Consider the following 12,737-nt stretch of genomic DNA (forward strand, 5'->3'; position numbering starts at 1 on the left):
CGGCCACTAAAAAGTATATTAGCATTATAAAGGTAAGATCCTAATAACATGAAAGTGTAACTTTAAATCTAAAGTAAAGGTGCAACTCCTCTACCTTTACTACATAATCATTAAGACCCTCAACAACCAGAACAACCAGAAGAAAAATAAAAGGAGTGAGGGGATTCCCATGTTCTAGACCCCTCTGAATGCTAATCTTTGGGGGTAGAAGATCCATTCGAGATATAACTTCCATTCAAGATCTCCACATTTCATTAAACTTTGTTGTGAAAACGATGTCGAAATTATAAAGTATAATTGGTGTCTTAATCGGTAAGAAACCCATAAGGGTAGAAAAGAAGAAAACAATAAGAACACAATGAAATAGGTTATAAATTGTTATTCTTTATTTTCTTTTTGAAACAAGATTACAGGTGTTACAGAATAGCAAATAATTTCTCTCACCCTAATTAGGATTTGTATTATGCAATGGTGAGAGACTAGCATGCTATTTATAAAAAAATTAACACATTAAACTAATAGTCTTTTACACACGGGCTCATTACACAAGCTAACTTAGAGAACAAATTAATTTAATCAATTGGGCAAACAAACATGCTCAATTCGACATGCTAACAATCATAGCATACTTCGACTACAACATGTGAACAGACTTCGACGGAGTGTTAATGATCCTGTTGGATTGTCGAACCAAGAAGCTACCCTTCGACCATACTAGAGTTCGATCCAATATCTCACAAATCTCCATCTTAGAACAAACTCTATAACATCAAGGGAACAAACTAGATTTCTTATTTTTTATGTTCGTTAACATCCATGGCTTTGGCTCCCTTCAACGCTTCTAAACAACCCTGCTAAACTAGTAGGGCTTTCATCTTCAAGTACCACAGACCGAAATTGTTCACTCCGGTGAACTTTTCAATCTAATACTTTGTTGACGACATCTTCCCCATGTTCATCATACCAATTTGTTGTGAAAACGATGTCGGAATTACAAAGTATAATTGGTTTCTAAATCGGTAAGAAGCCCACAAGGGTAGAAAGGAAAAAAAACAATAAGAACACAATGAAATTGGTTATAAACTGATATTCTTTATTTTCTCTTTGAAACAAGATTACAAGTGTTACAGAATAGCAAAAAAACCTCTCATCTTAATTAGGATTTGCATTATGCAATGATGACAGACTAGTATGTTATTTATAAGAAAACTAACAAACTAAATTATCGGTCTTTTACACACTGACTCATTACAGAAGCTAACTTAGAGAATAAGTTAACTTAAACAATTGGGCATAACAAACAAGCCCAATTCAACATGCTAACAATCCTAGCATACTTCGACTATAACATGTGAACAGACTTTGATGACATGTTAATGATCATATCAGATTGTCGAACCAAGAAGCTACCCTTCAATCATACTAGAGTTTGATCCAATATCTCACAAACTTGAATATGATCAAACATATAATTCAATAAATTCGAACTAACTGGGTCATATACTTTCTCAAAATTCACCTTAAGAATAAGACAATGTCCTCTAGGTCTCTTGGCCAAGTCAACCACCTCATTTAGAGCCACCACTCCATCCACCAACATGCTCCCCTTAAGGAAAACATGTTGGTTAGGGGATATGAGCTTATCCATCACAATATCTAGTCTAATGGCCAACACTTTCTCCAGCAACTTATAAAGGGATTCAACCAGTGAGATAGGTCTGAAATCTCTAAGATGGGAGAGGGAGTTAACCTTGGGAATCAAAGTAACAAAGTAACACTACAAGAAAAAGTGTTTTTAGCTAGAGGTTCAACCCCTCACTAATGCAAAAAATCCATCATTAAACAAAAATTTGTGAGGGGATATAATCCCTAGCTAAATAGGGCATCGCAATAAATGGCTAGGGGATAAGCCCCTCACAAAATTGGCTAGGGGATAAGCCCCTTGCTAAATGTAACTCATAAAATTCAATATGCTACACTGCAGGCGTAGGAGCAGACTAGTGGCACAGACGTGTCCATTATTTTTCTAGGGGATGAGCCCCTAGCTAATGCATCTATATTTTGCATTTTGTGAGAGGTAATGCCCTTAGTTCAGTATGTCAGACATTTGCGAGGGGTAAAGCCCCTAGCAAATTCATATTTGTTTTGGAATTTATGAGGGGATTAACTCCTAGCTAATGTTTATATATTATATAAAAAATATTATAATTATATTATGATAATTATGATAATACAATTATAATAAATAAATATGTAATTTTAAATTTTGTGACATTTTTAATTTCATATTCTCTCATGTTTGTGAGGGGTCACCCCACGTTTTTGTAATATATAATTTTGTTTTTATATTTTGAGTGTTGCGAGGGGTTTAACCCCAAGCAACATTGTTTTTTTAGTGATGGGTTTTACCTCTGGTAAAATCCCCTAGCTATATAAGGTTTTTCTTGTAGTGTAAGAAACAAAACTACGAGGTAGAGATGCAAAATGATGAAATTGATCGAACATGATTCTTAGGTCACCTCAAAGAAGGTTCTAGAATTTTTTTTTTAAAAAGAGAAGTTAAATCCATATGGATCTAGACTTTTATCACCCTCACTCTAAGATATAGCCACATCAAGCTCTTGAGAACTAAGCATAACCAATAAGGGCATGTTGTCATCGATCGAGAGAGAGTGGAAGACAATATCATCCAGACAAGGTCTATTGACAGTCGATTCTCTTAAAATCTCTATAAAATGGTTCATAACCTAATGCCTAATATCAGAAACAGCTTCAATATATACATCTCCAACCTTTAATGCTAAAATAGGATTCCTCATACTCCTACTCTTCATAGAAGTATGAAAGAATCTTAAATTATAGTCACCTACCTTAAGCCACTTAGATCTAGATCGTTGAGTCAATTGGCAGTCCTTAATTTGAAATAGGAACTAAATATCAACTATCGCTTTGGATCTAATCTCAATCACCTCCCTGGATAAGAGTTCAAGATTAGCCCAAGAATCAAGTCTGCTAACTTCCTCTCTCAACCTATCAATTCGAGAGTCAAGTTTCCAAAAACCTCTATGTTCTAGGATTTTAAAACCTCTATGAGAGCTTTAAGCTTTTCCAACATAACAAAATCTTGCCAACCATGCACCTCTGTAGTGTTCCAAAAATTAGTAACTAAATCAGGAAGACTGTTGTACGTCAACCTATGGTTTTTAAATCTAAAAGGTTTAGGGTTCCACAACTAATTATTGTACTTCTGGATAATAGGACAATGATCAAAAACATCCCTCAAAGGGGCCTATTGAGATGCCCCCCTTCAAAACTCTCACCACTCATTAAAAATCAAAATTCGATCAATCCTAATAGACGCCTCTCCATTAGGCCGATACCAAGTAAACTTATGGTCGAGGAGAGATAAATCAATAACCTCCATTTGAGAAATAAAATTAGAAAACTCAAGACAATCCGCTCTCTTAGAAAAGGACGAAGCAACTCTCACTCATACCCTTTCAGTAGAAGAGCAAGTGGAATTAAAATCCCTCATAACACACCAAAGAGAACCTCCAAAGATCATTTTCCTAAAGGAAAGAACGGGCCACATAGCTCTTTTATCAACTATAGAACATTTGGAATAAACATTTATCACAAAGCAAACATAATTAGAGGAACCCATTCCCACAAACAGGCAAAATATGCTTAATTAACCTTAGTTCAAAACTTTTTTCCACTCAAATTCAAGAACAATTTAAAAATAACTATATTAAAATAAAATAAAATAATTAAACAAAAATTAAACATAATACATAAAATAAGCAAATTAAAATACACCGAAAATAAACTTCAAATAATTTGGAATACCTTATAAATTAAATATAATAAAATATCAATAGAAAATCTTTGTTGTTAAATTATGTCGAAATGGTCGAAATTCCTAGAGTCATTTCAAGCTTTTTCTCTCTCTCTCTCTCTCTCTATGCTCCTCTTAACGCTTGCTCTCTCTCTCTTTATCTCTGCTCCTAGTCTCGTTCTTCCTTCAACATTGTCTCACCATCAAACACATCAACATACGCATGTTTTTTCCTTTTTTTAATTTTCTTTTTCTCTCTTTCTCATTACTGTTTTTCTTTTCTATTATTCTTTATCAACATATTTTTCATCATTAAAAGATTTTTCATCATCATTTTACTTTCTTTTTTCTTTATCTTCTTCTTTTTATTATGTTTGTATTTTCTAATCATGTTTCCTTTAGTTTTTTTTGTTGATTTTTTTATGTTTACTATTTATTTTATTCATTACTTATTTTTTTGGTTGAGTAATTTACATTTGTAAAAAAACATATTTTTCTTTCCTTATTTTTCCAATTTGTTGGTCAACCATAACAACACCTCCTAATTATCAATTAGTGTCTTCGTCTACAGCATTGTTCAAATTTACAAGGGGTGATATAGGATAGATATAAAATAATATAGAGAATAATAACGAAAGAAAGAGGGTTACATGTGACTTTTGTAATAGTGTTTCTTCCGTGAGAATTTCTAAGACAAAATAGCATCAATTAAGAATAAAAGAAAATGTTGTTGCATGCACTCAAACACTTGAATAAGTTATATTTCTTTTGAAGGAGAATGTGTAAGTAGAGATTGCACCTAAGAGGGAGGGGGGTGAATTAGGTATTTTGATCGATTTTCGGTTACTTAAAATTTGCTTCTAACTTTCTAGTCTGGTGATAATTTAGAAAGTAGTCAAGTGCAGAAATATAGAGAACACGGTGATGTATCTTGGTTTCCCCTTATAATCCGAGAGTAATCCAGTCCCGTTACGCACTAAGAGATTTCACTAAGTGTTTGAACTTTGTACAAGCATATCCTAGCCACTATACACAAGTTCCTAACTCAATCAATAAGGATAATCCCCTTATGGTCTTTACAAAGTTAAACAAGAGAACAGTCATCTCCTTTTTACTCTCTTGCTTCCGACAATCTTGAACAACAAGGTATTCATAATAATCTAAATTTTATACAAGAGTTTGAAGTTGGATAATATGTATATCAATTACTAGAATTGATTTTTCCTTTCAAGTGTACAATTCACAATATGATATACAAGTGCTCAAAGATTATACTATTGAAACTTTCATAAATGCAATGAGAATATATGCAGTAAGTTTCAAACAAAGATTAAGACACAAGGCACTTGTTTTCGAATGAGAGAAATAATGAATTTGAATTGTATTGAAAGAGGTGAGTTTTTGAAATCTGAAACATATGATATTTATATGAGTATCATACCATTTTGAAATAATGTATTATGATCAGTCAATGCAATTTTTAATGCTATAAAAATAAAATATGTTTGAATAAGATTTTTCATGAAAAAGTGTCACTGCTTTAGTGGTAACCGGTTAAAACATTATCGTAACTGGTTACACATGAAGCGAAGCCTGAAAAATTCAAAGTTTTGAATGTGTAACCAGTTAACCAAAAGGTGTAACCGATTACACCTGACCAAAATCTCCAAAAAAAAACATGTTTATGGGTTCATGTAATCGGTTAACCATTTTGTGTAATTGGTTACAGCTGGTATGAAAAAGAAAAATACTTATGAAAATAGGTTGTGTGCAAGGCCATGGCATGTTAAAGTAACTTATGCATATGTATGAATATGATTAAGTATTTTTGAGCACTTTAGGTATATCATAACTTAAATTGCAACTTGTACCTATCAAATGAAAATCAATGTTCCAACGTTTATCTTGATAAAGTTACTTATGAGAAAATATTGATCCATATCTCTTTTTGTTATGATTCTTTTTCCCATCCTTTCTTGATACATACACATGGTAGTTGTCTTTATCAAAACATAGTGTTGGAGAAGCTTGACTTCATAATTTCCCCCTTTTCTATGATGACAACCAATGAAAGTTGAAGTGCTTGAGTCTCTTGGAAAGATTGTTATGCTCTTATGTGAACTCTCCCCCTAACTTCAATAACTCCCCCTTGATCAATGCTCTTTCTTGATTCATAGAGAGTTTGGATAGATTTGATAACTTTTGTTGTTGAAAAAATTGGATACAAGGCATACATATACACATGCCTCTTCTCCCCCTTTGTCATTAGCAAAAAGGATGGAGAAAAGAAGTAAAACATAATATACATACACAAAAATAGTAGCTTGGCAAGAGAAACAATACACAACACAACAACAATATAATTATAAGAAAAACTTCATCGCATTACTAGAACATTGTCTAAACATGAAATAACAACAAAATTGAAAATAACATAGTCCTAAACATAATTAAACGATACGGAAATGAAAATCAATACGACATAAAAACATGAAAATAAGAAGTCAATAAACGACACAAGAAACACAATGGTCTTTAGTCACTATCCTCCTTCATTTCTTCTTCCTCACTCTTTTCCGCTTGAGCTTGATTTTGGTTCCTAATATTGGCTAGGAGCTCTAGGTGGAGGTTTTAGGAGCCGGTAGTCACGAGGTTCTCAAGAGAGCATATTTTGTTGTAGAGGAACTCGTTTGAATAACCACCTTTGGGAACCGAAATCTCAGATGAAGAAGATGGAATTTGGTCTAGATGCTTGTAAATGCCATCCTTGTCCTTGAAAATACGCATATTTTTGTTAGATGCCTTAACATTGATTTCACACACCTTTGAGGTCATCTCTTTATTTGGTTCTCTTTTAAAGCTAATATCAAAGTATTTCCGAATTTTGGTAACCAGTATACCATACGGGAGTCCACCAGTTAGCCCTCATTGATGTAGCATGTGAAACATGATCACATAAGCCCAATTAACTTTGATATGATTCTTCACGGCACATAGGGCTTGCATTTCAGTGTCACTAATCTGAGAATTGTTAGAGTGTTTAGGCAACAATATGTAAGCAATGAAATAATGCAACATACGATCACTAACAGGCCAATTTAAGGAGTAAAGGATAAGTTGGTTTGATGCAGAATGTTTCTTGCTAAAGATTTCCTGTTTTGTTAAACAACTTATGCTAAAATAGACTGCAGCTTCTCATATCCTTGCCTATCACACGAATATCCTGAACGAATACGCTCACCCTCAGATGGAAAACCCAAACATTTACCAAATTCTCCAATAGTCAACAAAATTTATTTTCCATTAACAAGTGAAGAAACAATGCAACCATTCCCAATAAACAGATTTGTCTAGAAATCCTTAACTAAGTCAGGATAGACAGGTTCAAAGACACCAATAAAATCATTTATTTCTTGAAAATGGAACAAAGTTAGAAAGTCAAAGCTTAAAGATGGGAAGGAAGCAAAATTACCATAATTTAGAGGAGTTAGAGGATGATTTCTGATGTTGAAGAGAAACCTCCTCTCTTTGAGGGTTGGTTTCATTGTTTCAAAGTCTTTAGAATCTGGAGCTTGGTCAGAAGCACCTTCACCAATTTTTCCTTGCCTCTTTCCTTTCTAGTGGGAGCCATTGAAGGAGCTTGAGATGTTGGATGAAAATGTTAGGGTTTTTTGTGAGTCTGGAAGGGATTTTCGGAATTAAGCTATTTGGAAGGTTGTGGGTACTGTTTTGAGAAGGGAAAATGCCTTAAAAGCCATTAAACGCTAATAAAAGCAGTTTTTATAAAAAGTGATTTTTCTGCATTGAACTGTGTAACCAGTTACACCTTTTGGTTAACCGGTTACCTCCACGTGCAAAAAAAAAATTAAACAAGGATTGAAAATTTTGAAGCGGTAACCGGTTACCACCTTTGGTTAACCAGTTACATGCATGAAAATCTTGAAAAATGTAAAGACAGTGACTGGTTTATGCAATGTACACACAATTAATCATAAAAGTAACACTTGCATATGTAGACACAATAGTCATAACATATTTATATCATGTAGAAACATCATACAAACATTGTTCATATAATCAAAAATGAAGAATCAACATATTTAGCAAGAGTAATTCACAAATGGAATTGTGAGTTATCATGAAATTTGTGAGATAGCATGTACCTTGAAGTTTTTAAAAATGATTGAAGAATGTCTTTGAAGAATTACACATCAAGTTCATCCAATATGACTAGTTACCTTCAAATCTTGTAGAATGATTCCTTTGCAAGTGGTTTGTGAAGATATCTGCAAGTTGGTTATATGTATCCACGAATGTAACTTCAACGTCGCCTTTAAGCACATGATCACGGAGGAAATGATGTTGAATGTTAATATGTTTTGCTCTTGAGTGCATTACATTATTTTTGGTTGTGTATATGGAACTTGTACTATCACATTTTAATGGAATGCATCAAAGGTTCATGTCGTAGTCACAAAGTTGTTGTTTCAACCAAAGTAGTTGAGTGCAACAACTTCCTGCAGCAATGTATTCTTCTTCATTCGAACTAAGAGCCACGCATGCTTGCTTTTTGCAGGACCACGATACGAGAGTGTTTCCTAGGATATGACATGTGTCGCTTGTGCATTTTTTGTCTGTTTTACAGCCTGCATAATCTAACTTAGAATAACCAATCAAATCACAAACATTACCTTTTTGGATACCATAGACCGACATTTGTTGTCCCTTTAAGATACTTCAAGATTTTTTTTATGGATGCAAGATGTGGTTCCTTCGGATTGGCTTGAAACCGCGCACAAAGACAAACACTAAACATTATGTCAGGACGACTTGCCAACAAATATAATAATGAACCAATCATACCTCGGTATTTTCTGATATCAATTCAAACACATGATTCATCTTAATCTACATACATTTTCGATCCCATTTGAGTAGCCATTACTTTGCAATTGTCCATGTCAAATATTTTTAACAACTCTTTGTAATACTTGGATTGGTTGATGAAGATTCCATTATTTAGTTGCTTAATATGAAGTCCAAGAAAATAATTCATTTTATCCATCATAGACATTTCAAACTCTCTTTGCATCATCAATGAAAGTTCTCCACGACGTTCTTTGTTTGTTGAACCAGATAATATATCGTCAACATAGACTTGAACCAATAAAGTATGATTTTTAATTTTCTTAATAAACAAAGTATTATCAACTTTACATTTTTCACATCCTCTTTCACATAGAAAGTTGCTAAGTCTATCATACCATACTCTTGGTGCTTGCTTTAAGCCATAAAGAGCCTTTTTCAACTTGTAGACGTGTGAAGGATTCTTGAATTCTTCATAATCAGAAGGTGGTTTGACATAGACTTCCTCATTGATATATCCATTCAATAAGGCACTCTTGACGTCCATTTGGAATAGCTGGAAATTTAATGAACAAGCATAAGCAAGTAATAAACGAATATCTTCTAACATTGAAACCTGAGAGAATGTTTCTTCAAAGTCGATTCCTTCTTCTTGATTTTAACCTTGAGACACCAACTTTTCTTTGTTTCAAACAATTATACCATTATCTTCAAGTTTGTTCTTAAACACCCATTTGATACCTATGATGTGTTTACCATTTGGCCTAGGAACAAGTTCTCAAACTTGATTTCTTTCGAATTGATTTAATTCTTATTGCATGGCAAGTATCCATTAGTCATCTTCTAAGGCTTTATCACTTTTGGAAGGTTCTATTTGAGAAATAAATTCCATATTCAAGCAAGCATCCTTGAGATTTAGTCTTATTGTTACACCTTGACTTATATCACCAATAACTTTGTCAATTGGGTGATCACAGTGGGTTCTTCATTCTTTAGGTAGATCACTATGATTTGTCTCTTATTGAATTGGCTCCTCTTTATTTTCCACTTGATCATCATTGTTGGCTTTGGAAGCATCTTCCATAGGAACGTCTAGAAAATCATCATCATCATCACAAACAACTATATCCTCCTTAGATGGGTTAGATTTGTCAAAGGAAACAGAGATTGATTATTCTATATTTAAAGTTCTTTTATTATAAATCCTATATGCTTAACTAATAAGAGAATAACCAAGAAAAATACTTTCGTCAAACATACTGAGATTGTCCTTGTCATTGTTTAGGACAAAGCACTTGTGTCCAAATATGTGAAAGTGAGAAATGTTTGGATTTCTTTATTTGAAGAGATCATATGGATTCTTTTTCAATATTGGTCTTATTATTACCTGATTACTTACATAACATGCCATGTTTACCGCATTCTCCCAAAAATATTTTGGTAGATTTGAATCACTAAGCATAGTTCTTCCAAGTTCTACTAGAGATCGATTCTTCCTTTCCACCGCTCTATTTTGTTGTGGAGTCCTTGGTGCTGAAATATTGTGAAAGATCCCATGTTCTTCATAAAACTCTTCAAAAGGTGCATTTTGGAACTCTTCACGCTTCTTATGGAGGCAAATTTTAGTGGTTTTTCATTTTGAATTTGCTTCGCATACTTCTTGAACGCCTTGAATGCATCACTTATATTCACTAAAAAGAATGTCCAAGAATATCTAGAAAATCATAACAATAACTAAAGCATATGCATTACCTCCAAAGCTTCTCGTTCTTGAAGGACCAAATAAGTTAATATGCAGTAGTGTTAGTGGCTTTGAAGTAGACACCACATTCTTAAGTTTCAAAGTTGATTTGGTTTATTTTTCATTTTGATAAGCATCACATAATTTATCTTTGACAAACTTTATCTTAGGTAAAAATGACAAGATCATGCTTGACTAGTTTGTTTAAATATTCCATATGAATATGAGCAACTCTTTTATGCCATAGCCATGCGTAATTGTTGTTTACTGTGAGACATTTAAGTTTAAAAGATAAATCATCTAAGGAAATCATAAAAGTGTTATTAAATCTTTTACCTTTGAGTTTTACCTCATTAGTGGCTTCAACTTCAATCAAGCATTCATTCTTGGTGAACTTGATCTTAAAGCCTTTGTCACAAAGTTGGCTTATACTTAAATTATTGTGCTTTAGTCCTTCAATATAAAGAACATCTTCAATGGATGTGAAAGGCGGTGCTCTAACTTTGCATATGCCAAGAATTTTTCCTTTGTTGTTGTCTCCATAAGTGACATATCCATTGGCCTTAGGCACTAGATTTGAAAATTTGTTGATATCTCCCATCATATGCTTAGAACAACCACTATCGAGATACCATATATTTGAAGGAGAATAGGGATCCAAAACACATCAGAAATTAAAATTTTCTCCTTTAGTGATCCTTACGAATGGGCATGATCAATGATAAAATCATTACCTCTTATGGCAATTGAAACCCTTGATGCAAATCGAAGGAGTGATCACGAACGTTGAATGGTGACAATGTCTCTACTCAGTCCACACGAACAGATTCCTTTAGTCTCAGTGCTAGCTGCTACGAATGAAGGCTTTGAGTGAGAGAGGGAGAGAGAGAGGGGGGGGGGAGAGAGAGAGAGAGAAACAAAATTTTCATCTAAACAAATGCTTTTGCACAAGGGTTCTATTTATATAACCACTTGTGTGGGTTGTAAGCTAAAAGTCTCACTTAAGTGTATGTGGCCCATATCTTATGATATACCAAAATCACTTAAGTGCATGGAACCTTACCATATTTCGTATTCTACTTAAGTGCATCATACCTTACGATGTTCTACAATTCACTTAAGTGCATCGTACCTTACGGTGTTCCTTATTTACTCTATCTCTCATTAATCTGTCCTTTTTTTGTGTGATCCTGTAGGTTTTCGCGACATTGGAAATTATATTAAATCACGTATTTAACATAATAAACAGTGAGCGATATCTAGCAACACATCACTGCTATCCAAGACACGAAAATGTCATATGATCTGAAAAATACTTTTGTGATAATACTTATGTGTACAATTACTCTTTTGCCCTTATGTCTATATTGAACACAAGGCATAAACTGTGACATCCTTGTCCAGTTCAATATTGGGCCCGTAGACATTTATCCTGTTATGCAAGATGGGCAAATTCCATCTGGGTCACTCATGTCCCTCGGTATGCTTCGTGGAGTACCCATCAATTGTCTTTATGGTCATCCAATTACAGACAATGTTTGGTCAACAATAAGGCACTTGACTCTACATCTAGGATTTATAGTGGTTTCAGGTCGAAGGATGGTATACACCATTATCACCATGAGAATAACTTATGACACTTTGCATAACATTCTATATAGTATTCTCATAACGGGTCAATCCATTATAATATTACTCCTAATATTCATACCTATATTTAAGACTTGATAACTCATTATCCATGATCCATGAGATGTGATCATCCATCTATATACATAATAGTCTTAATGCTTTAATGTTATCCCACTTCACAACAAAGCTCGACTACGGATACTTTAAGAATAGCGTCCTTATGTTTAATGGGATCTCATGATTAAGTCACACTTGATACATTAAACTGACTAGCTATTCTAGGGACTTTATTAAACAAACATAATAAAGAAAATGCCTTTTATTATTAATAAATAATTTCATACAAGTATCAAAAGTATTGGCCTCTAGGGCTTACACCAACAATATTTGTAGTGGTTTTCAAGCATACCTACAAACAAATTAGGTTTCGTTAGGTCCCCAAATTGCCTTGGGTCCTTCATAATTAGTTCCTTTCTTGACCCACACATAATACTCTCTTTCCACACTAAAGTTTCTTACATAGCAAGCATTAGGTGTGTAACCAATTATACCACAATAGAAACATGTAGAAACAAAATTACTTCTATATCTAGGAACATAATATTTTTTTCTTAACAAATCTTTTTCTTTTAGGATAATGATGAACTTTGTTTGTTTTTT

This window comes from Lathyrus oleraceus, chromosome 3, assembly GCF_024323335.1.
Source record: "Lathyrus oleraceus cultivar Zhongwan6 chromosome 3, CAAS_Psat_ZW6_1.0, whole genome shotgun sequence".
NCBI classification, from domain to species: domain Eukaryota; kingdom Viridiplantae; phylum Streptophyta; class Magnoliopsida; order Fabales; family Fabaceae; genus Lathyrus; species Lathyrus oleraceus.